At 34.9% G+C, this 26,290-nt stretch overlaps 1 protein-coding gene across 1 annotated transcript in view; it reads left to right on the top strand.

The window, feature by feature from the left end:
• Positions 1-26,290, top strand: part of FCHSD2 (FCH and double SH3 domains 2) — a 245,161-nt gene that overhangs the window by 137,890 nt on the left and 80,981 nt on the right.

The following is a 26,290-nucleotide window of genomic DNA, read 5'->3' as shown; positions in this document are numbered from 1 at the left end:
TTTTTTTTTTTAATTATTTTTTTAATTTGTTCTAATTAGTTATATATGACAATGCATTTTGACACATCATACATAAATAGAGTATAACTTCTCATTTGTCTGATAGTACATGATATAGTATTCCATTGTATTTATACACAGGTTGTGTAACCATATATGCATATAGGGTAATAATGTCCGATTCATTCTGCTATCATTCACATTCACTTTTTTAACTCCTGCATTTTCCCCTGGTGCTGGGAATCTAACCAGGGTCTTACGTGCACTAGGCACTCTTTCTTAAGCCTTAATCGTGTTCATATCCCATTCTAATCTATTTCTGTAGGCAAACCTTCCCCAAACTATATCACATTCCTCTATTATATATTCTCCTAGTATCAGGTTTTTTAATATTCTTCTTAACTTGTACTCATATTCTTGATTATATCGTCTTTTTGTTTTTTAGTATACTATAAATTCTAAAAAACAAAATTGTGTGTTTTCTGCTCATAGCAGTATTGCATAGTACCCAACATACGTATCTGTTAAGTATATTAATACATGAATCTATTAGTAGTGAAAGCTATCAACAGTGCAGAGTTTTCATATAACCCACATTATGCCAAATCTTGTTCATGATCAAATATAACAACTAAAGAAGAAAAGTCTTAAAGCAAGGTAAGTTTGTTTTGACTTCTGATTGTATCACTTAATAGTTTTGTGAACATAGGCAAATTATTTCCATTCTGGAAGCCTCATATAACTAGTCCATAGTATGAAGTTGCTAGTAAGTATCCCAGTTAATTTGGAAATATTCAGTGAGGTAAAGTATAGTAAGTACTTCCACCTCTACCCACTGTATAGTTAGCACACAATAAATGTAAAAGTGGTCATCATTATTATTATCATAAGGTACTTAGACATTTATGAATTCAGAAAATTTCATTCAGGGTCTACTAGTGCCTGGTACTCTTCTGAATATTTGAAATATATCAGTTAAACAAAGACAGACTATTAATAAAAAGTACCTATAAATGACTCAGTATATGCCAGACACTGATGTAAACTGTTTACTTTCATTAACCTACCAATTCTCTGTGGATAGATACTCTTATCATTATCCCTATTTTATCAAGGAAGTAATTGAAACATAAAAAAGATTTTTGCCCAGGTCACACAGGAACAGCTAAACCATATGTTCAACCAGCCTAGCTTCCATGCACTTCTAACCACTTTGCAGTAATGCCTTTTGTCCAGGGTCACTTCCACTTTTTTTTGGCAGATTACAGTCTAATAACTTTAAATATTTAAAAAATAAATGGAGTCGGGCATGGTGCACACACCTGTCATCCCAGAGACTCTGGAGGCTGAGGCAGGAGGATTGTAAGTTCAAGGCCAGCCTCAGCAACTCCATGAGATCCTCAGCAACTTAGCAAGACCCTGTCTCAAAATGAAAGTTAAAAAGAACTGTGGATGTGGAGCAGTGGTTAAGTCCCCCTGGGTTCAATCCCTGGTACAAAAATAAATAAATAAATAAGTAGAGTCCATTATGACCTCTTTTTATTGTGACTTTTATTTAACCTATGATGACTCCCGGTGATTATCTCTACCTTTTTAAATTGTGAACCTACTTGTTCACCCATCTTTTCCAGAAGTCAATAGAAGTCTTGTTATCTCTGTCATTTTTTTACATAAGTCACATTTTTACTGAAAAAAGTAAAGGGGAAACCTTAAAGTTTATGTCCTTAGTTGACAGTGATTGAAGAAAAAAATCTCAAAATATAGAGTCAACACTTAACTTATATAAAATATATTCTGTACTTTTTCTCTATTCTTTTACATTGACTATCAGCAGCCCATACCAATGATTCTTAAGTTTTTGTGTCTCAGAACCTCTTTATACTCCTAAAAATTATTGAGAACCCAAAGAACTTTTATTGATGTGGGTTATGCTTAATACTGTGTTTGAAATTTAAATTGAGAAATCTTTAAGACACAAGAATGTCCAGGTACAGATTTCACTACTATTGAGCACCTGTGTTCTCACCTGTTATCCAGCCTCTAAAACTCCACTACATGCTTGTAAGAGAATGAAAGTGGAAAATGCAGATGATGTCTTAGTATTAATATGAAAATAATTCAGACCTTGAAGATTGTCCCAGTTGTCTCTTAATCTCACCTTGGATAACTTCTGCCATATACTAAATAACCTTATTACTATCTTCAGCTGGAAGAAACTCTAAATACTAAAATTGAAGATCTAATTGAACATTTCAATAACAGTACTTGTTAAGGACTACCTAAATGCTTTAGATGCTTTTAGAGATGGAATAGAACCAACGTCTTACTGCAGAGAGAGCTTAGTCTTCTTAGGAAGAAACAGCATTCACACATTGAATTGAAATGCAGAGGAGAAAGTGATAGGTGACATGCTGTTTATCTCAGTACCACTTTCAATTTACAAACTAAGTTGTATGAAGCCATAAGATATGTTTGACTACTTATGATTCTCTTGACAGGTGATTAAACAAAAATGACAGCATGTTTAGAGATATTAACTTTACGTTTTGTTCAGGGTGGTTTATTTAATAACTTGCTGTAAAAGATTTGGGTAATAGAGAGCAGGGAATATTGCTGTCTTTAAGTCACTTAATATTCAGTTCTCAAAATTGTTTATTTCTCAATTGCACATACTTCCTGTACTTAAAATAGGACTAAATACAGAGTTCAAAATGACCAGGAAACACCTAGATGATATACCTGTAGAGCAGCTAAGAATTGGAAAGGCAGAACCCTTGTATTTAAACTGAACATTAAAGAAGAAAAACAGGGTCCAAAGTTACAGTATTGAAGATGAGAAGCACTGGAAGTGAGCAGTGCTAAGATACCTTCCTTACTTGTGCAGGACCTCCCCATTCCTAGGTAACAATGTATCCACTGTGTGACCAACCAGAAGTGCTTTAGATCAAAGGTAGGAAAGAATGGTGAGTAAAAGAGGTGTTTGCACCTCCCTTCCTAAGCACACTTTATCTGCTTTGACCCCCCCATGTTTCTGGTTAGCCTTCATATAACTTGAGAATTCTTTTTACCAAAGAATACCTGCATCCTTATTATCAGAGTATATTTCAAACACAGGGATTCTTTATTATTCTCTTCTTTATTTTATACTCTTTACCCACATCTACCCCAACTTTATCAAGGCAGAGAGAACTTTTTTGGTGGTTTACATAATGGGTAATATTTTTATTGGAAATCTTTGTAACTTTAAAGGAATAGGAATGGCAAATAGATTTTAGTTTATATGCCTGTTATAATAAATTAATGGCAGCTTGTTAGAATACCACGCCAAGAAGTATTTTGAGATTCCAAGTCCAGATCCATTAGCAATCTTGGTCTTAGTTTCTGTTGATCAGCATGCATTTTACATAATCTGTTTGGATCTCAGTTGAACCAGGGACTGACTTTTATTTCTCCTTTCAGGAAACAGAATGCTACTAGGAGCAGATTCTTTGAAATGGCTATGTGCAGTTTATTGGAAGCAAGTTGTGTTTAGTGTGGCTCCTGACTGTGACTGTGAGGAGCAAATCTAAATTGACAGTCTGGATTGTTAATCTCAGAATGGGCTGAGTCTTTCTGATGTACAAAGACCGTACATTATATGAATGGAAGAATAACAGCTAAACTAAGATTAAAATTTTTCAGATGAGTAAAAAGTAGTGATAGAACCTTAGAGACTCTCTAGGCCTATGAATCTCAAGTGGTTGGAGCCTCCCATCAAGCTTCTGATAGTAGAAAGATTCACAACCCATGCACATACACACAAAGCCTATGTCATATTCTGTAGAAGTGTTGAAACAGAAAAATAACTGGACTAATCTAGTCCAGTGCTCTTACTTCCATAGATGGAATCCAGGATAGTTTTTTCAGTAGGGAGATCTGATTGAAGATAATTTAAATCTGATCACTTTTAAGTGACTATGTAAAACATGGAAGGTTTAAGAGACCATTCTCTGAATGGTGGGGGTTTTGTTTTATTTTTATTTTGAGGGGAGGGTACTGGGGATTGGACCCAGGGTCCCTATACCACTGAGATACATCCCAAGTCTTTTATATTTTTTATTTTGAGACAAGACAGAGTCTTGCTAAATTGCTGAGGCTGGCCTTGAACTTGTGATCCTTCTGCCTCAACCTCTTAAGTCACTGGAATTACAGGTATGTGCTGAGAGCAAATTGTGGACTTAATGCCTCATCGTCTCTAAATACTCCAAAAGTTATATGCCCCAAACAAGGCTGTTCTACCTAACCATTCACATCAGGAAATCAACACGATTATATAATATCATCCAGTCTATACACCCAATCCAAATTCTACCAAATGTTCAAAAATATCTCTTTCTGGTTAATTTAATTGCATATCTCTTTAGACTCCTTCCATCTAGAAGAGTTTTGTTTTGTTTTTTAGGTTTTTTTTTTCCCCCTGTCTTTCATAACTTTGACAGTTTTAAAGATTACAGCCTTTGATTCTGTTGGGTGACACTCCAGTCATGCATTCTTGGCAGAAAAACCTCAGAAAAGATGCTGTGTCTTCTGTGTATACCATATCTAGAAGTGTATGATATAATCACCTGTCTCATCCCTGGTGATGTTAATCTTGATTACCTAGTCAGTTTGCTATCTGCTAGGTTTTTTCCCACTATGAAATCATCTTTCTTTCCTATGTAATAGTGTTATTTCTGAATGTGTTTCCCAAAAATACATATGTTGACATCCTAATTCCTAAGGTGATGGTATTAGAAGGTAGAATCTTGGGGAGGCAAATAAGGTATGAGGGCAAAGCCTTCATGGTGGGTTTCATGCCCTTGTAAAAGAGGCCTGAGAGAGAGGCCCCTTGCTCCTTCTACCATGTGAGGACACAGTGAAAAGATGCTGTCTATGAAGTAGGGAGTACACCCTGTACCAGACACTGAGTCCGCTGGTACCTCTATCTTGGACTTCCCAGCGTCCTGTAGTGTAAGAAGTAAATTTCTGTTGTCTATAAACCTTCCAGTTAATGATCTTTTGTTACACAGTCCAAACAGACCAAGAAATAGTATTTTGTGAGGAGACTGTGCCAATACTGTGTTCCTCATCAGATCTCCACCCATCAGCCCTAGCATGCTTTAAGTGAACCTTCCTGAATTCAGCCACCTTTATGATAGTTGCCAAATAGTTATTTTCTATTTTTCCTCATTCCTTCTACATTTTTTAGTTAGAACTCTAAGGGAGAAGTTTATATTCTCCCCTTCTCATTCATTCATTCATTTCTTCCTTGATCATTATGTTCATAGATTTCTATTTTCTTTAATGGATTGAAATTTGTTGCTCTATTTATTTTTATGTTCAGATCGCCCCATACGCAACTAGCAAAAATCTCTTTAAGCTGACTCCTGTCCTTCTTCTGTGTTCCCATCATTCATTCTTTCTGGTCTAAACATTCCATACTTATTGTGTACTTTTCTTGTACCATTTCTGAGAAATTATATATGTATACTGTGATGTTGTGATGTATAAAATATATATTTGGTCTCTGCTGCCCTCCCCACTGCAGGTGTTGGCTTCTAAAACCCTTGAGACAAGGGCACTAGGAGAATCTTTTGTTCTAGTATTTGGTCTTTTTCTCCAGTTTCTGACACAGAATACATAAATCCTTTTCCTGGATAATGGGAGCATCTTTTGTTCTAATGAGGCCACTCTTGATGGGCTCCTGGATGGCCTCAGGATGGCGGATGGTTGCCCTGGGAACCAACCGTAATTAGAGGGTTGGAACTTATAGCCCAACTTCCCTGAAGGAGAGAGGGGCTAAAGGTTGAGTTGATCACCAGTGGCTAATGATGTAATCTGTCATGCCTACATAATGAAGCCTCTATAAAAACCCAAAGGAGAGGGTTCAGGGAGCTTCTGGATAGGTAAATACATGGAGGTTTCTGGAAGGTGGTGTGCCTAGAAAGGACATGGAAGCTCCACCCCTCCTCCCACACTTCACTGTATGCATCTCTTCCATCTAGCTATTTGTTCATCTGTATCTTTTGTAATAACTTTTCTAATAAATGCATAAGTGTATATAAAGTATTTCCCCAAGTTCTGCAAGCCACTATAGCAGATTAATAAAACCCAAGGAGGGTTCAGCTAAACAGTTTTCAATTTTCATGTGGTTGATCAGAAATACAAGTCATGACCTGGTACTTGTGATTGGCATCTGAAAGGGAGTGGCACTCTTATAGGACTGAGGTCTTAATATGTAAGATCTGATGCTATCCAGAGGACATTGTCAGAATGGAATTGAATTAGAGAACCCTCAGTAGTTGTCTGTTGGAAAATTGTCACACACATCTGATATCAGAAGTGTTAATAATATTGACTGGTAAGGAAGAGTAGGAAAAGCACCTGGGTTTTTCCTGTCTTTTACACACACATACAGCTGTATCTATTTTTATATCTATCCATATACCTGTATTTTTTTGTGTGTATAGACATAAATTTACATTGAGCTGTCTAATTCCAATCCAGTACTTTTAAAATCCTTTCCTTCCTCTCTCCCTCCTTCCCTTCTTTCCCAGGGCCTTGTGCACACTAGGCAAGTGCTCTGCCAATGAGCTACATCCCCAGCCCTTTTTTAATTTTGAAACATGGTCTCACTAAATTGCCCAGGCTAGCCTTGAACTTGTGATCCTCCTGCCTCATCCTACTGAGTAACCCTGAGTAGCTAGGATTACAGGCATGTGCCATCGCGCCCAACTTGCCTCCCTCCCTTTTTATTTGTATGCAGATGCTATCTTGAACAGTGAGAAACTTGAATTCCACAACCTAAATACGTTGATTTATTTGCTCTGTTTCTGTATATCACTCCTCTCCTGGCCACTGGTCACCTACTCAACCTTTGATTTTCTCCTCACAAACTTGCTTCTCTTTTATTCTTTTCTTAATGGAGGCAGCTATATCCTTGCAATTGCTTACACTAGAAGTCATCCTTCTGCCCCACTCCAAACCCTACATCTTACCATCAGTAATTCTTTTAAGTAGAAGCATTTTTCCCTCACCTCTACTGTCACTATTTTAATTCAAGCCACCATTATCTTTGCATATACTTAAAGTCTTTTGATTCTCTGCTTCCACCCCTCCCTTCAATGTGTATTCCTCCCACAATAACCAAAGTGATGATTTTAAAACCTAAACTAGATTATGTTACTCCTTTGCTCAAAACCTGCTAACAACTTCTCTTCTCATTCAGTTTGATATTTAAAATTTTTATCAGGGTCCTGTGTTGTCTGCCACTCTTTGCTTCATTGTAATTCAGCCATATTGGCTTTCTGACTGTTCCACACCAAGTGCCTCTCACCTCAGGACTTTGAACTTGCTGTTTCCTCAAGCAAGCTCTTCCCCCAGATACTACATAGCTCACTTCTCCCTTACTTCACTCCCAGATACTACACTTCTCCCCCAGATACTACCTAGCTCACTTCTCCCTTACTTCACTCAGCTCTTTGCTCAAATATGACTTTATTGGTAAGACCTTCCCTAAATAACCAGTATAAGATAGCATCTTATCTTCACTCTTGATCCCTTTACCATGTTTATCATTTTATGACAACCTGACATAACATGCAGAGGAGGGTTTTTTGTCTTTTTCTCCTGTGCAGTACTTCTGCACCTACGATAACATGACAAATGTTATCAATATTGAGACAAATGCTCTCAATAGACAAGTACCATATGATCTCACTGATGGGGAAACTAAGAATTGATCTCATGGAAGTCGAGAGTACAGTGGAGGTTACCAGAGGCTGGAGAGGGACAGGGTTGGAGAAGGTTGCTCCATGGACGCAAAGTTAGTTAGACGGGAGTTAAGAATTTCCGGTGCTGTTGCACAGGAGGGTGACTACAGATAACAAGAATGTACTGTACATTTGAAAAAAATTAGAAGAAAGGAGTGGGTTTCCAGTGCTTTTTTATGCTTCTTAAACTGTGAGATCGTGTCTTCCTTTGTGGAAATGGGGCTAACAACATTCTTCTCATGAGTTGTAAATATGTGTGCCTCCTGCATAATAGGATTTCTTTATTCATTTCTCTTTCTACCTTTCCTCATCTTCCACCATCTTCTTAATCAGTATAACTTGATGTCTTATCTATTATCAATAAGCTCTTACATATATTAACCAAATTTTCTTAACAAAATAGTGAAAGGTGAACACAGATGAACAAACAAAAAAATACAGAATTGTTTCTGCCCTTTAAGTACTAATATTAGATTAGTGTTTTCGCTTAAGGTATGTGTGTATATATATTTTTTGTTGTTTAATATTTCAGGCATTAATATAGAGAAGAGAGAATTGCCTCATTTGAGTGACCAAGTAAAACCAATACAAGTTGACAGTACATGGGGAGTTGCTAGCAGTAAACTCACAGGTTGTTCTTCCTCCTTACCTTTGTCTTCATTTGATAAAGCACGTGCAAACATAATGGGAAGCTTTGGGGATTTTTTTGGTTCTTTCCTGCAATAAAAATGCTCTAAAGTGTACATGGTGAGAATATCAACAACATGTGATCCCTGAAAAGTAATCTTTTAAGTGAAAGAAGCATATGGCTGATAGTATTCTTATCAACTAGGATTTTCCCTCAGCTTTATGAAAGTTAAGAACTTTATCTGTTATACTGAACTCTCACCTCATTTCCTCAGCAAGCATGACATGATTGCTCTAAGATACAGAATTTATGCAAACCCCAATATTATTTGTAACTATACTGCACTAATAAAAAAATTTAAAACTTTTTTTAAAGAATTCATAAAGAAACTGTGAAAAGGTAAGATTTCAAATCAGTGAAATAATATCAGATTATGAAAGAAGTGATGTCAAGGCTCTATAGAAAAAGAAAAATGTTGGTCTGTTTATCATACCAACATAACGTAAGTGATAGGATTGTTGAAGGTAAATATAATAGAGAAAAGCTTGGATGAATGTTTACCTGGTCTTAGTGTAGGGATGAGATTTTTAAGCATTCTAGCAAAGGGTAAATAATATATGAGAAAATGGTAATAGATTTGACAATCCCAAATCATAAAAACAACAACGTCTAACTCATACTGAAGTGCCAAGCATTGCAGTAAGTACATCCGAATCAAAGTTACAAGATTGAGAAACCTGGCCAATATCCACATGATATATAGCCTGGTCAGTTTTCCCTGTTATCACAGACAACATTGCAACGAATGTTTTGCCATGGTATAACAAGCATTACTAGTTTCTCAATCTCTTGTAGCACCTTTCACCACTTGGTATTCTGCCACTTAGCTGTTGTCTTCTGTATTAGTTTTTTGTTACAGTAACATCTCACTGCAAGATACTACTTCTCTATTAGGATCAAGGCTAAACAGCTAAAATGTGGATATGTAAACTACAGTGGCTCACACAACATAGATGTCCATTACTTTTCATGCAATAGTTTAGGGTAGATGGTTAGGTTCTTTCTCCTGAAGCTATTCAAGAATCCAGGTAGCAGGCTCGTCACTGCCCTGACCAAATTTTGCTCGCTGACTTATTTGGATTCTAGTCAGTGGGTAGGGGAGAAGGAAAACAAATATCTGTTCTCTGACAATATAGTCTGGAAGTGTTATATGTTACTCTGCTCACGTTGTATTAGAGAACTTAAGATACATGCCTCTATCTAACAGCAGGGAAGGCTAGGAAATGCAGTCCCACCATGTGCCCAGAAAGAAAGAACGAACAGCTTTTGATGGACAACAACAAATAGATTCCACTACACCCAGTATTCGTGCTGTCTCTGTCTGACAAGCCACATGATAATGTGGGAGTTAAAATGTTCTTATAAGTCAGTAAGAAAAATTAAATATTCTAAAACAAAAGCTACAAATTCAGTTTTTTAAAAAAGAAATACTGAAGATTAATGATTGTAAATCAATGGCGAGTTGATTTTCAACAGAAGTACCAAGACCATTTAATGGGGGAAAGGATATTCTTTCAAAAGAAATTAGACCTTTAGCTCATACCATATATAAAAATTAATTCAAAATGAAAGACCTAAATGTAAAGTTAAAAACTACAAAACTCAATAAAGTCCATGTGATCTTAGGATATTCTCAGATATCACCAAAAACTCAATTAACAAAAGAAGAAATAGACAGATAATAGAATTAAAACTTTTGTGCACCAGAGTTCTGTAAAGAAAGTGAAAAGAAAATCCACAGATTAGAAGAAAAACTATTTGAAAATTATATATCTGATAAGAGTCTAATGTCAGGATATATAATGAAGCCTTACAACTAAACACTGCAAGGATGACCCAGTTGTTAAAATCAAAGGATTTTAATAGACTTTTTTTTTTTTTCCCAAGGAAGAAAACCAAAATATTCATCAATTGTTAAATGTGTTATGTAACTGATAAAGTGCATTACATTCATACAATGTGATATTATTCAGCCATAAAATGGAATGCAGTACTGATTTATGCTGCAAGATAGATGACTTTGAAAACACCATGTTAAGGAAAAGGAATGAGATACAAAAGGTCACATTTTGCCTCATTCCATGTGAATGAAATGTTCAGAGTGGGCAAATCTATAAAGTAAGAAAGTAGATTAGTGACTGCCAGGGGTTGGGGAAAAGGGGAAATAGCAGTCACTACTTAATGGGTGTGAGGTATATTTTGGAGATGACAGAACATTCTGAAATTAGATAGTGATAATAGTTGCACAACTAAAATGATTATGGTATGTAACTTACATCTCAATAAAAAAAAACAAGTATAACAAACTAATGACCATTTCAAAAAGCTAGAAGAAAGGATTTTGAAAGTTTTCATCATAAAGAAGTGATAAATGTTTTAGGAGATAGATATGTTTACCTCGATTTAAAAATTACACAGTGTATACATTAATTAAAATATCACATGGTATCCCATAAATATGTACAATTTTTGTTTTTACATATCAGTTAAAACATTAAATAAAAACAAACCATGTCCTTTGCTTCAGTAATTATATACTAGGAATTTATGTGAAGAATATAAATAGATGTATGTGAAACTGTCTACATGCATAATCATGATGGGATCACTGAAAGCAACTTAAACGTTCAGAAATAAAACATTCAATAATAGAAGTAATTGAAATACTTAATTAGAAGCAGTGATTTGTGACATATCCATAATGATATCATAAAACTATATTGAACAAAATTAATGCTTTTAGCTTTAGGTCTAGTCAGACCACGTAGGTATGGACCAAAGTTTGGGTGACACTGAATGGGAGCCTGTAAGAAAATTTCTATAGTTCAGTCATAGCTCTGGAAAGCCCTCTTAAAAATCTGCTTTTCTTGGCTGACCTGGTACCTGGTTGTGTGTATGGAAGAGAAGACTTCAAGTCTCTAATGTGATACATCGAATTTCTTACCTAGGGAAAGTTTAAATAAACATAAACAGAATTCAAGTCCTCTACTGTTTAAAGCTCTTGATCGAGGCATAAGATACATTGGAAAATGCTCAGACTTTAGAATCATGCAAACCTGAGTTTAAGTTTCTAACTAGTTGAGTAGTGTTGACCAAGTAATGTGAGTAAAGTTTTTAAAACACCTTTTCCCTTCTGCCTGGTAATTTGGCCATTTGTTAATGTTTTAAATCTGTTATCCAAGAACATTATTGCCCCTAAAGAGTTTAAGACCTTTTCCCCTAATTGCCCTTACCCCATTTGAAATGTTAGTAGACCACAGATAGACCATATATCTGCTTATGTACCATGGTCCTATGGAGGACCACAAATCATTGTTACATCTAAGGTTCTTTTGCCCCTCCAATTTTTGGCCCATTGCCCATGTTAATGATGTTTGCTGAAAAGACTTGGTATATGTTCTATGTCAAAAATGTTACTAGGCAACATTGCTTGATAAAATGATGCCTGTTGAGTAAAGTGTCTAATGGGAAAACTGTAAATGTTTTAAGAGACCATATCATTGAGTTTACCTGAGGGCACTGACTCTGATAACTGCATGTCCCTTGCAGAGACCTGCAATCTACACCTATAGCATTGTTCTAAGAGATTTGGGCCCCTGAGGGACATGAGACTATTAAACCAGAATGACTTCCAAACCCACTAATGTGAGTCTCATTTTCTTGGGCCTTAACCTCACCTGGGCCTGGGGAATGGGGCTGGGATGCAAAGAATAGCTCTGGGTAGCTGTGTGAGCTACTGCGGAGACTGCTGCAGAGACTGTTCATACAAAAAGGAACACCTAGAGCTGCCTTGCTGCAAGGCTATCAATTTTGTCCTACATCTTTCTATGTAGATTAGTCTTGTGAGTGTGAATGTTTAGTTGAGCCTGAGAAATTCTCCTAGGTATTATGCTTAACATCTCAAGATTTAGTTTCCTGTTCTGTAAATGAAAATATTACCAACCTTATAGGACTTTGTGAAAACTAGAAATACTATACAAAACTTCTTTCACAAAAATAGCTATTACTGTGTTCATCCACCATCTTTTTCATGTAAAGTATGCTAGATATTTTCATAATACCCATTTCCACTGACTCAGATTAGAGGATATTATCAAATGTTGACATTTTGAGCATCATAAGTTTTGATTATATGATGGTTTATGTTTAACTCCTTGTCATGCAATAGGAGTTAAAGTTGTCACTATCACAGTAAATAATGACTAAAGCCTGAATGTTTATCTTCCTATGTACTTAGTGTAGCAGTTTACAATATTCTGTGTGCCTTAGAACAAATACCTCAATTATAGATGTGCTACTGAAAACTAAGAAAGTGTTGAAATGAAATGAAATGAAATGTATAAGTATCTTATTCATTCAGCAAATGCTTGTGTAATAGATACTGTGAAGCACCATTGTGAGTGCCACCTGAGGTTAGTGAACAAAATAGTATCCTCTCCCTTTTGGAGTTTACATCTAGTTGAGAAGGACAATAAAAAAAAAAAAATAAGTAATTATGCTAACTTTTTTTCAATTATTTAAATTATACGGTTTTTTACGTTCCGTTATATCATATCTGCTTTCCCCTGTAGTGAAAGTGTCAACATTCTGTTTATTTGTTCTAGCCTATCGAATATACAAAGAAAATCGAAATTACAATACCAACATTACTACTGATAGTAGAGCCACTGAGTAAAGTTTAAGGTTTCCTTGACTGTTTTTGGGTCTTCAGAATATATTCCACTAAGGATGTACAGTTACATTGTAGTCAGTTTAGGATTTGTTTTTATTCTTTTAAAATATAATTTTTATATTTTGAACATGAAAAACATTTAAAACGTATATGTCCAGAAGTTAGATCTACTAAACTTGGGGTATGCTCACTTGCATCTTAAACCCCTTTACCTTCTTCTTACCCACCCCCTCATTTCCTTTGTCTCTCCCTTCATTTCCTCCCTTTCCATTAGAACCAAGGTAATGTGAATTTCACCTCTGATGCCTTCTCATAATCAAAGGTACAAACCTGAATGACTAGTGGAATCAGAGAAAACCAAAAGCAGAGGTAATTGTTTTAAAAGCTCCTAAATTAGACATAACTAGATTCATTTCCCACAGAATTGCAAGTTCCCACCCAAGATCTGAGCCTTCCTAGTCACCTGTGCTCTTTCATCCCTCAGCCCACTCCCTGCTGTGTGCTGCCCTTGTCCTAAACTTCCCTCTCAGATCTTTCTAGCAGGCATCTTGGACTTCATGCTTTTAAATCCCTTGTTTCCTCAACCTTAAAAATATATAGAAAATATTTCAAACATATAGAAAAATACAAAGGATAATAGTGTTCATGTATCCATCACTTAAAATTAACAAATATGTATTTTTTAGAATCAGATAAGTTTTTAAAGAAATTAAGCAATAGTCAAATCCTATAGTCCCCTCACCTATTCCTTTCTTTCTTCCTTTCTCCTCCCTAGAGACAGCTGCTGTTGCGAAGATAGGATTATTTCTTTCCACCCATATTTTCAATACTTTTAAGGCCACTAAAATATATATTCATAAACAATACATATTATTGTTTTGTGCTTTAAAAATTATATATAAAGTAGCATCATCCTGTTCCTATTCTGCAACTTGATGTTTCAGTGAACACACTAGATTTTTGAAATTTGTCTAGATGTGTGTGTGTGTGTGTGTCTGTGTCTGTCTACACACACACTTGGATTCTATCATACATAAAAGGTTGGGAATTTGACTCAGTAGTAGAATGCTTGCTTGCTAGCATGGGGAAGGCTTTGGGTTCAATCGTGAATATCACCCCCCCAAAAAAAACTACACTAAAATTGTAGTGAGTAATGTTAATGAGTATCATGAAATGTTATATATACATTGTGAAGTTTTGAATTTTTATACTTAAAAATTATTAATTTTTGATGGTACTTTTTTTCTTGTTGATACCTTACCTAAAGATTATATGACTATACAGATATTTTATTTTATTCTAAATGCTCTGAAATTTTGTTTTATAAGTTTAGATCTTTAAGTATTTCATAATATAGTGTTATATATGGTTTAAGATAGGGATTGCATTTTTCCCCTTTATGAATAACCACTTGTCCCAGTACCATTTATTAGATAGTCTAGTTTTAACTGACCTGTACTATAAACCAGTACCCACATAGATGCAGGTCTATTTCTGGATTTTGTATTCTGTTTTATTGGTTTCTTGTTTATCCCTGTGCCAACATCACACCATCCTTCTAAACTGTTTTGGTTCATACTGGGCCTTCACGCTGATCTTCAGAATCAGTTTGTTTATCCTATGTGTATTTGATTTGGATTATATTTAGTTTATAGTATATTTGGGTGACATTTTTATATTGAGTCTCTTTATGAATGAACATGGTTTCATCTCATTATATTTAGGACTTTTTAAAAAATCCTTCAGTTCATGTTTAAAAACTTTCCCCCATGATGTTGAATATCTTTTTTTCTGTTTTGTTGTTTTTCCTTACATTTTAACTTACTCGTTGGTATTTCATATAAACTGTACTCATCTTAGTATATTAGACTTTTTTTAAAAGCAGCTTTTTTTTAAAAATATATTTTTTTAGTTGTTGATGAACCTTCATTTTATTTATTTATATGTGGTGCTGAGAATCGAACCTAGTGCCTCACACATGCTAGGCAAGTGCTCTACCACTGAACCACAACCTCAGCCCCAAAGCAGCTTTCTTAATTTTTAGGTTTAAAAATTTTGTTTTGTTTTGTTTTCTTGGTGGTGCTTGGATTGAACCCACAGCCTTGTGCATGCTAGGCAAGCACTCTACCAACTGAGCTATATCCCCAGCCCACAAAGACAGCTTTCTCAATTTTTATATCATCCCTTAAGGTTTCCTCATACCTGTGTGCACCCAATCCCTGCTCCCACCCTCAGTTCCAGGCGATCAGTAGTCTACTCTCTGTACATTTGCCTTTTCTGGAATTTTATGTAAACGGAAATATTTGATATGCGTTTTTTTCTGTCGGGCTTCTTTTAGTTAGTGTGATGTTTTTAAGTTTCATCTATCGTGTAGCATGTGCTGAAAGTTCTTGTTGCTGAACAGCACTTCAGCATGTAGAGACATCACAGTTTTGTTTATCAGTTCATTAGTTGATAAACATTTGGATTTTTTTCTGTTTTGGCCACACTGAATAATTTTGCTGCAGATATTCATGGACAAGACTTTATGTATACAGATGTTTTCATTTCTCGTGGATAGATACTTAGAAATGGGATTGTGAAGTCATAAGGTAAGTTTATGTTTACATTTTTGAGAAACTAACAAACTGTTTTTCAACTTACCAGCACTTGCTCTTATCTGCCTTTTTTATAATGGCCATTCATATTGTAGTATCTCATTGCAGTTTTAATTTTCATCCTCCTAATGATTAATAATGCTGAACTTCCCTTCAGGTGTTGTAGATCATTCATATATCATTTTGGGGAACTATCTATTTGTACCCTTTGTCCATGTTTAAATATAGATTAACTTAGCTGTGAGTTCATATATTCTGGGTACAAGTTCTTTATCAGATTTACAATTTACAAGTTCTCTTTCCCAGTCTGTGGATTCTTATTTTTTAAATGATATCTTTTGAAGTACAAAAGTTTTAATTTTGATATAATCCAAATTAATTAATTTCTTTTTTCTTTTGGAATCATGCTTTTGGTGTCTTATCTGAGAAAACTCTTTCCTGGGGTCACAAAACTTTTCTCCTGTGTTCCTTCTAGAAGTGTTTCTAGAATGTTTAGCGCTTATAGTTAGATCTGTTGTTGATTTTGAGTTAATTTTTTGTTTGTAATGAGGTGAGAGTCTTAAGTTACATTTTTTTGCATGTGGATATCCATCCTCCTAGCACTATTTGTTGAAAGTTAAGCCTTCCTGCTCTGAATTTCCTTGGCTCCTTTGAAATTAACTGACATCATTACTGCACTGTTGTCATTGTTGTAACTTTGTTCTTTTTCAAAATTGTTTGGGCTATTTTAGGTTCTTTACTTTTCTGTGAAAAATTCAAAACCATCTGTGTCACGTCTACCAAAAAAAGAACCTAGTGAGATTTTGATTGGAATTTCATTAAATCTCCTGGTCAATTTGAAGAGAATTACCATCTTAACAGTATCTTCTAGTCCATGAACATGAAATATCTCCATTTATTTAGAGCTTTTCTTTTAGGATACCTTTTTGGTTTTCAGTGTATAAATCTCGCAATTTTTTAATTAAATTTGTTTCTTTCCAAGCTTATTTATGCTTATTGTAAATGGAATAGTGGAATATTTTTCTTGATTTCATTCTCAGTCAGTACATTGCCTGGTGTAGAAATACAACCAATTTGTATGTATTGATCTTGTATCCTACAATCTTGGTAAGCTCATTATTAATGTCTTTGTTGTGGTAGTGGTTTGTTTTTTTGCATGTGTGTATGGATTCCCTACAGTTTTCTTGTATGTATCATCAGTCATCTGAGGATAAAGATAATTTTACTTCTTATCTTCTAATCTATATGTCTTTAATTTCTTTTTCTTGCTTTATTGCAATGATTCTTTATTGCTTCTATCTCTATAGTGTTTTTTTAGTTGTTTAGTCATTGTTATGTTTTCCTTTAATTCCTTGAACATAATTTCCTTGAACATATTTGTAAACTTGTTTTAAAGTCAGTATGTGCTAAATCCCAAAATCAGGGCCCACTTAGGCAATTTTTTTGACTTCCTTTTTCCCTGAGAATGGATAATTCTTTTTTGTTTCTTGGCATAGCTCATATTTTTTAAGGGGTATTTGAGATAATTTTATTTTTATTTTGATACTGGGGATTGAGCCCTGGTGTGCTTAACCACTGAGCCACATCTCCAGCCCTTTTTAGTTTTTATCTTGAGACAGGATCTCATTAAGTTGCTCAGGGCCTCACTAAGTTATTGAGGCTGGCCTCGAACTTGTGATCTTTCTGCCTCAGCCTCCCAAGTTGCTAGAATTACAGGCATGCATCACCATGCCAGGCTGAGATAATATTTTAGAATATCTGTATTTCCCACCCCAACCTGAGGTTGTTTTTGTTTAGTTGGTTGTTTCATTGCTTATCCAGTCTAATTTTTCAGAATCTCTTTATCCTGCAGTGTGCAACCACTAGTATCTTTGCTCAGTTTATTTATTGTTTTTATTTCTGAGCTTTGTATTCATTCTCATGGTTTTCCCTATGCTTCATTGCTTGGCAGTCAGCCAGAGATTGGTCCCAAGTTGTTCTTTAACATTTCAAACAGTATAATAGGCCTTTGCCCTCTTTCACTTGTGGGTCTGCTTATTAGTTGAGGACTACATTCTACGTTTAGGTAGTTTAATTTTTACTGCTTTTACTTTGTGCTGTGTTCCCTCATTTCTCCCTTGCAGAAACACATGGCCTTCCTGTCAGCTAGGGTCTTATGGAAAACATGGCACTTTCATTTTCCTGGATTTGTGTTAAATCCAGCTAATTTGCTGGTAAGATGTTCACCCCAACTGGGACCACAGCCCTAGTCCAGCAGAGCTACTGTCTTTTCTGGTGTACTCCTCATTTCACTAGAAATGAGCTTTCACCCTCTGCTTCAAATCAAGTCAGTCCCTCTGGCAGTGAACCTGCTAGTTCTTTGCCAGCTTTATTCTGATAGGACTGTTTCCATGTAGAACAACCCTAGGCAGTAATACCACAGATTGTCTGTGTTCTTACACAGTGTTCAAAAGTTTTCAGTTTGCGATTTGCTTTTGGTTGATTTCCAGAACCTGTAATGGCTGACTTTGACAATTTTATTCAGTTTTATAGGGTTTCATTTTAGAGGGTATCAACCTGTTCACTCTGCCAGGCCAGAAAACCCACCTCAGTAGATTTATTTTAAAATGCAGCCTTCGTTGAATTTGTCTAGTTCTGATGCATATATTTTAAATTCTCTTCAGTTTTTCTGTGTATATAGTTAACAGTTGATAATAATGTATTATTGATCTTTACAGCTCATTCCCCCTGCTATATATTGCATTTATTCAGGCCTGCAACATAAAGATGCAATGGAGAAACTTGAAAGCTTTTAATATGATATTTGCTTTAGGGATTATCCTTTCTCAAGATTAACAAATTACTTTTTATTCCTAATTTCAAGAAAAAGTTTATAATGAATTATGATTAAATTTTATTATTGTTGAGTTTGGGAACCTTAGGGGAGAGTCATTTTGGTTTTGCATTTTTAAGAAAGAGCATATGATTTTTATTTTTCATAATATATCAATATATTTCATTCTTGGGATAAATCCTACTAAACCATGTTGTACTTTTAAAGTTCACTTTTCAGCTGGGCATGGTGGCACACACCTGTAATTCCAACAACTTGGGAGGCTGAAATAGGAGAATCACAAGTTCAAGGCCAGCCTCAGCAACTTAGTGAGGCCCTTTCTCAAAAATAAATAAATAAATAAATAAATAAATAAATAAATAAATAAATAAATAAAGGGATGGGGGTGTGGCTTAGTAATAAAGTGCCTCTGGATTAGGAACCCAGTACCAAAAAATAAATAAGTAAAATAAAATTCACTTTCCAGGGACTGGGATTATAGTTCAGTGGTAGAGCACTTGCCTGGCACATGTGAGGCTCTGGGTTCGATTCCAGTACCACAAAAATTAATTAATTAAATTAAACACACTTTGCCAATTTTATTTACATCTTTTGGATTTTTATATCTACCTTTATAAGTAGAATTTATCTTTAATTTCCATTGCCTAGTTTGTGTTGTTTCAAAATCATACAAATCCCCAAAATGAGTTTGGAGTCTTTCTGTTTTCTGGAATCATTTTTTATAAGCTAAGAATGATCTGCTTGTTTCTTGAACTTTTGGTTGCACATCTCCAAAAGCACCTGAGCTCAGTGTCTTGCAAGGTGTGACTACGTGGACATGTATTAAGATCCTGCCTTCTGATTCACTTTCTTCTTAGCTAGTAGGCTTTTTGAAGTTGGTCGTGATTTCTCTAACAATCCACCACTCCCACTGTACCAATAAAACTGTTCTCACAGTGTCAGTAGTAACAACTTTCTTGCCTTTCACAATTATTATTCTTTACTTCACAGCAGCATTTGGTACTTAATCACTCCCTTTTCTCAAACCTTACCTTTTCTTGGGTTTGATAAAACTTTACTAGTTGCTTCCATTCTGGCTGTTCTTCCTCACTTACTAGGATAGCTGCAAAAAAAATAATGCAAATAGCATAGCATATAGCATACTGTTTTATAGCAAAAAAATTATCATTTGGCTTTCTTTAATTTTAAAAAAGATGTATTTTTCTTTTGGTTACTAAAGTAACAAAAGAAAATTTGTAAAGTACAGAAAATAATGCTACCACACAACAGTAAACAATTTTGTCACCTTGACACATCCTTTTTATTTTTTCTATATACAGAGTTCATGTATGTGTTTCAAATTTGGAACCATCTTCTTTACATAGGTATTTTTCTTTCTTCTCATAAACTACATTGTGAACTATTCCTGCCTTTAAACATTACTTGAAAAGTACGATTTTAATGATTGTATAGTATTTGATCAAGCTAATATACCATAAATTTTCCTATCCCTCTTTTCTGCTTTAAAAAGAAAACTGTAGTGAAGTTTCTCTTATACAAGTCTTTGTATAGCTCTTTAGCAACTTTCTTAAGATACCTTTTTAAAATATACATTCCCTGGTCAATACTTTACATATTGACAATTGAACTGCCTTCCAGAAAAACTATCAATTTACACTTCTAAAAGCAGTATGTGAACTTGTGTATCCTTTCACTCTTGTCAAAACTTTGTTTTATAATTAGATAAATGTAGCTAGATGTTATAGTGCATATCTATAATCCTAGGTACGTAGGAGGCTTGAGGCAGGAGGATCACAATTTAGAGGCCAGCCTCAATAACTTAGGGAGACCCTGTCTCAAAAAGGACTGGGGATGTAGGTTAGTGGTAAGGTGCCCCTGGGTTCAATCCCCAGGATTAAAAAGAAGTGTATGACATTACCCTATGTAAATTTATGATTACACAGATGGTATGCCTTTAGTCCATGTACAAACAGAGAAGCAACATGTATCCCATTTGTTTACAATAAAAAAAATTTTTTAAAAGTGTATGTATGTATATGTGTATGACAATTGAATATATATGGTCTATTATTAATATTTTTAATATAAGTTAATTTTTGCTTACTTATAAGTTAAACATTTTTATTTTGTGTTATTCAAACAGCTTTTGTAACTAGTTATGAGAGGAGGGAAAAGGAATGGATCATTGAAAACTAAAGATAGTAATAGTACTAAGCAAACTGACATCCAAAGTCATTATTAAGTACTTATATTCTCTTAGATACTACTTTAGACATAGGGGATACGTGACTATTAGCAAATAAAATGACATTTTGTATAACTGCATTTAAAAATGTTTTTATTCTATTAGTTATAGACAGTAAGAATGCATTTATGCATTTTGATAAATCATAAATGGAGTATAATTTCTGATTTTTCTGATTGTACATATTGTAGGATCACATCAGTCATGCATTGTATAAGCAATATGTTTCTGATCAAACCTGTTCACATCAATAGGAATATCAATATGCTTTACAGAAGTTCTTTTAGTATTAACAGGGTGGTGTATTTTGGGATAAGCATAAGCACACACAAAACACCATTTAAATATTATTGAGAGGAGTTGAAGATGTGACTCAGAGTTAAAGTGCTTGCCTAACATGCATGAGGCCTTGGGTTCTATCCCCAGGACCATAAATAAATAAATATTGTTCAAGACTTCTACATTTGGAATCTTAAATAGTGATGAGTTTAAAAGGCTAATATTGGTGGCAAAGCTGTTTCCTACTTAGGGCTGAAACTTATTTTTCCTGCTTTTGTGAAATTAAAGCCCAGGGAATCATCTGTGTGAGGCCATAAATGCCTTTTCAGCTTGAATCTGTACACTTTCTACTTGAGGCTGTTGCACTACCACACCAATACTAGGGGCTCTTGCCAGAGGGGCTGTGTTAGCAGGGCACAGATGTGCTCAGAGAAGCCCCCTGGAACTTTACTATTTGCTTATGGAAAGGACCACCAGCTTTCTTCATAGATTTCCTAAAAGTCAGGGAAGTTTATTTAAGAGATTAAAATCTAACAGAGAAACTGAAATGGTTTTTATCAATTTGGCAATTTTTAATATCTGAATAAATGTCCTTAATCCTGTAAGCAAAAATTAAGTTAGAATCAAAAGTACCTTAAACTTTGGAACTAAGGAAGTTCAAATTTTTTGTTTTAAAATTTTAAGCCCATTCCTTAAAAAGTATCAGAGACACAGTCTATTTGCAATTAGTCTTACTAATTGGAAAAATAAAATGTTTAGTTGTATTTTTTTTAAGGGAAGAATTCCTGTCATTGCTGCTGAGAAATGAATCCTATGTTTCTTGACCTTCCTTCCTAAATGTCCTTAGCTAATTATTTTCTGTGATTCAAATACTGCTTAGCAAGCAGAAGTTTTTTTGCTGGGTTAACTTTAAGATAGACATGTGAATGTTTACAATAAGGAAAGCCAAATTCTTTTTTTATAGACTCTGTATGTGAAAGATTTGATATTCTAAATGACTAAATATCAAAAAAGTAGACTCTGACTATTGTATTGAAATTTTAAAATACCCTACATTACATATTTAGCATCTTAGACACCACTTTTTTTCCCCTTGATACCAGGGAATGAACCTAGGGACACTCAACCACTGAACCACATCCCCAGTCCTTTTTTTATATTTTGTGTAGAGACAGGGTCTCACTGAATTGTTTAGGGCCTTACTAAGTTGCTGAGGCTGGCTTTGAACTCACAATCCTCCTGCCTTAGCTTCCAAAACTGCCAGGGTTACAGGCATGTACCATTGCGCCCAGCCTGCATTTTCTTTTAAGTGTTTCACATATTTTATGTTTTGTATTTCCCATGGTGCCTAGCGAGACACAGATTGAGAAGCTCTATGTGAAATGCTTGGGACTGTTACAGATTTTGGAATTTTCAGATTTGGGGAATATTTGCACAGACATTCCCAGTTGAGCATCCCTAATCTGGAGTCTGAATGTCCCCAGAATCCACAATTTTTGAGTATTGTGGCATTAAAAACATTTCAGATATCATAGTATTTTGGATTTGGGGTTTTTGGATTAGGGATGCTCAACCTGTACTGAGTGCACTCAGGGATCATTTCCTCTAGAAAATCTTCCTTAAATATCAATGTTTGTCCAGATGCCTCTCTTTTGTCACCCAGTATAGTTAAAATTATCCTGTTGCATGCTTGTTTTTAATGCTTGGGGCATTTCTCATGATTATTTTTTAAAAACATAAATACAAATTCAGTTTCAACCCTTTACATAGTTCTTGACACAGAGTAAAACTCAAAAAATATTTTATTAAATCGAATTGTTGGATGTAATTACTTTATTACTGTGTTTATCACAGGTTCTTTTATGTCATAGTATCCCAAAATTGCTTAGATAAGGCAGATGCAAAGAAATTTAGCTATCACATGTAAGTATACCATCTGCCAAATATTGTTCCTGTTGGTTGGAGTCTGTTGTGGGTCTCAAAATGTTCAGACCATTAACCAGTAATTGTTGTTTCAGAAGAGAGCAATGGAAGAGAGCAGTGGAAGTATATAAGGAGATAAATTTCTTTCCTTTAATAGTTGTATGTGTCCCAGAAATGTATATTAATTCTTCTCTTAAAATTTCAATGTAAAACAGGTGTTGGCGAGCATGTGGGGAGAAAGGTACACTCATACATTGCTGGTGGGGCTGCAAATTAGTGCAGCCACTCTGGAAAGCAGTGTGGAGATTCCTTAGAAAACTTGGAATGGACCCACCATTTGACCCAGCTATCCCACTCCTTGGCCTATACCCAAAGGACTTAAAATCAGCATACTACAGAGATACAGTCACATTAATGTTCATAGCTGCTCAATTCACAATAGCCAGATTGTGGAACCAACCTAGATACCCTTCAATTGATGAATGGATAAAGAAACTGTGGTATATATATACAATGGAATATTACTCAGCCATAAAGAATGATAAAATTATGGCATTTGCAGGCAAATGGATGAAATTGGAGAATATTATGCTAAGTGAGATAAGCCAATCTCAAAAAAAACAAAGGACGAATGATCTCGCTGATAAGTGGATGATGACTCAAAATTGGGGGGTGGGAGGGGTTAGTGTTAGGATTAGAGTTAGGGTTGGGGGGGGCAAGAATGGAGGAAGGAAGGACTGTATAGAGAGGTGGGAGGGGTGGGAGAAGGGAAAAAATAACAGAATGAATCAAACAACATTACCCTGTGTAAATTTATGATTACACAAATGGTATGCCTTTACTCCATGTACAAACAGAGAAACAACATGTATCCCATTTGTTTACAATTTAAAAAAAAGAAATAAAAAAAAAAATAAGTAGCAATTGTAACCCCACAAAGTTCAGTTTGCTACTGCTGGATAGAGTCAATGAATCAAGGGGCAAAGTGATGAAGGGAAAAAAAATTTTTTTTTCAATGTAAAGAACATTCAGATCAACATCAGTGATATTACCTCCTGAATAAGACTTGATATTCTTCATGCTGAATACTTTTTGGAGTTTCATTACTCCATTGTCAAAAATATGTGCAAAGGATACCATTTAAATAATACAGCTAAAAGATGAATATGAGAAAATTCTGTGACTAAATTGAAATGTCAATTCCAATTATGTCTATTTGCATCAGTTCTATCTACTGTCTTATCTTTACGTTTCTCTGGTTTAGACACCTAAAGACCTGAACTGTTTCTCTGTGTAAGGTCTTTGAGCCCTCCAGGTCTGTTTGCTCCCAGCTGCACATCTGTGCACATATCTTCACTACCCATGGGTCATCTGGACCACTGCTGAGGAAGTGCATTTCTTTTCTGTTGGGGTGTTGCAGTTGGTGAGCAGAAATCTGCTATTTTAGTGTTTAGTTTTAAACTTAAAAAGTATGAGATGATAGAGGAACAGGATGTATGTACCATATGGAGGATAAGAAAGAGTCAACAGAAACTGTCCCTGAGGGATTTATTAGGCAAAGATTTAAAAGCACCTATTTTTATTATAACCAAAGAACTAAAAGAAACCACGACTAAAGAACTAAAGGAAATTATGAAAATGAATCTCACCACATATAAAATGTCATTAGAGGTAGAAATTTAAAAAGGGAACCAAATAGAAATTCTGAAGTTAAAAAAAACACAATCACTGGGATGGAAGTGTAGTTCAGTGGTAGTGCTTGCCTAGCGCATATAAGGCCCTGGGTTTGATTCCCAGCACCACACACTCACATACAGAAGTACAATAACTGAAATAAAATACACTGAATGTGTTTGATAACAAAACTGAGCTGGCTGACAAAAGAGTCCGTGAACTTAAAGGCAAGTATAATGAGGTTATCTAGCCCAAAAGATAGATTTTGTAAGTTACAGACAGAAACTTTCCTATTTCCTTCCTCTTTCACAGAACTCAGTAGCTCAGAGCTTTAAAACCAATCAATCAAGTATAAAATTAGATGATGTGGTTTTAATTTTACAAATTCAGTCACATGTTCAGATATTTACAGTAATGCAAAGCAGCCCAGGACTTGCTTTGATTTTTTTTTTTTTTTTTTTTTTTTTTTAAATCTGTAAAAAGCTACTTTCTCTGCAGGTACAGCTTGGGATCTTCTGAGAAAGATAAACAAAAGCATACAGGCAATCAGTGTTTGCTTCCAACATCAGCAAAGGAGGACTGTAGAATTTCTTGATTTAATTTTAAGACAGCTCACATTTATCATCTTAATATTTATTTCCTTGACTTTTACCAAAGACTATTTTAGAAATGCTCATGGCTCTGAGAAAAGAAGAGTTTGTTTTTCTATGCTGCATTAAGGAAACTCAAGAGATTTCAGCATAATGCTGACTAAAGACTCTGTGACCTTCCTGAATTGAAAATAAGGAGGCCACTGTTTAAAGTTCTCACATTAGGGGAAATTGCATCAAATACTTAGAAAAAAATTTCTTGTAATTCCTAATTCATGATAATTTTCTCTTCAAATAAGTTCCAGGGAATTTATACTTTACTGTAAATTTAAATGCTCAGTGGAATATTGTAGAATTCTAAGTTTCTCATTTTGTCTTTTGACTATCTTCAATTATTCTTACTATTTTGAGTATTTACTGTTATGGGTTCTGGTTCTAAACTGATTTTAGGAATCAAGCAGATAGAATGAGTTGAGGGCAGAGTTAATGTGTATGGGTCACATTTGGTCTACACTTAACTGAAAAGAGCATGACTGGTTTAAGGCATTCAAATTCAGGTGTTTTGTTTTGTTTTTCAAAAACACTACTGGCCCTTTAAAATATATTGCTGCTTACAGGCTCCATTGTTTCTCAGTCTAAATATTACAGAATTCTCTCAGAAATTTATATCAGGTAGTCACAAGTTTGTGGTTTTTGTTTTTTTTTTTTTTTTTTTTTTTTTTGTTTATTTTGTACCAGGGATTGAACTGAGGGGCACTTAACCAAAACCACTAAACCATATCTCTGGTCCTTTTTTTTTATTTTAATTTTTATTGTTTTGTTTTTTTTTTTTTTTTTTTTTTTTTTTAAATAAGGGTTTACTAAGTTGCTGAGGGCCTTGGTAAGTTTCTGAGGCTGACTTTGACCTTGTGATCCTTCTGCCTCAGCCTCCTAAGTCATTGAGATTCTGCTATGCGTCACTGCACCTAACCTGACTTTTTTTAAATGTACATTTGGATA

The sequence above is a fragment of the Sciurus vulgaris genome, assembly GCF_902686455.1.
Source record: "Sciurus vulgaris genome assembly, chromosome: 11".
In the NCBI taxonomy this organism is placed as follows: Eukaryota; Metazoa; Chordata; class Mammalia; order Rodentia; family Sciuridae; genus Sciurus; species Sciurus vulgaris.
This window is presented reverse-complemented; position numbering and strand designations above follow the sequence as displayed.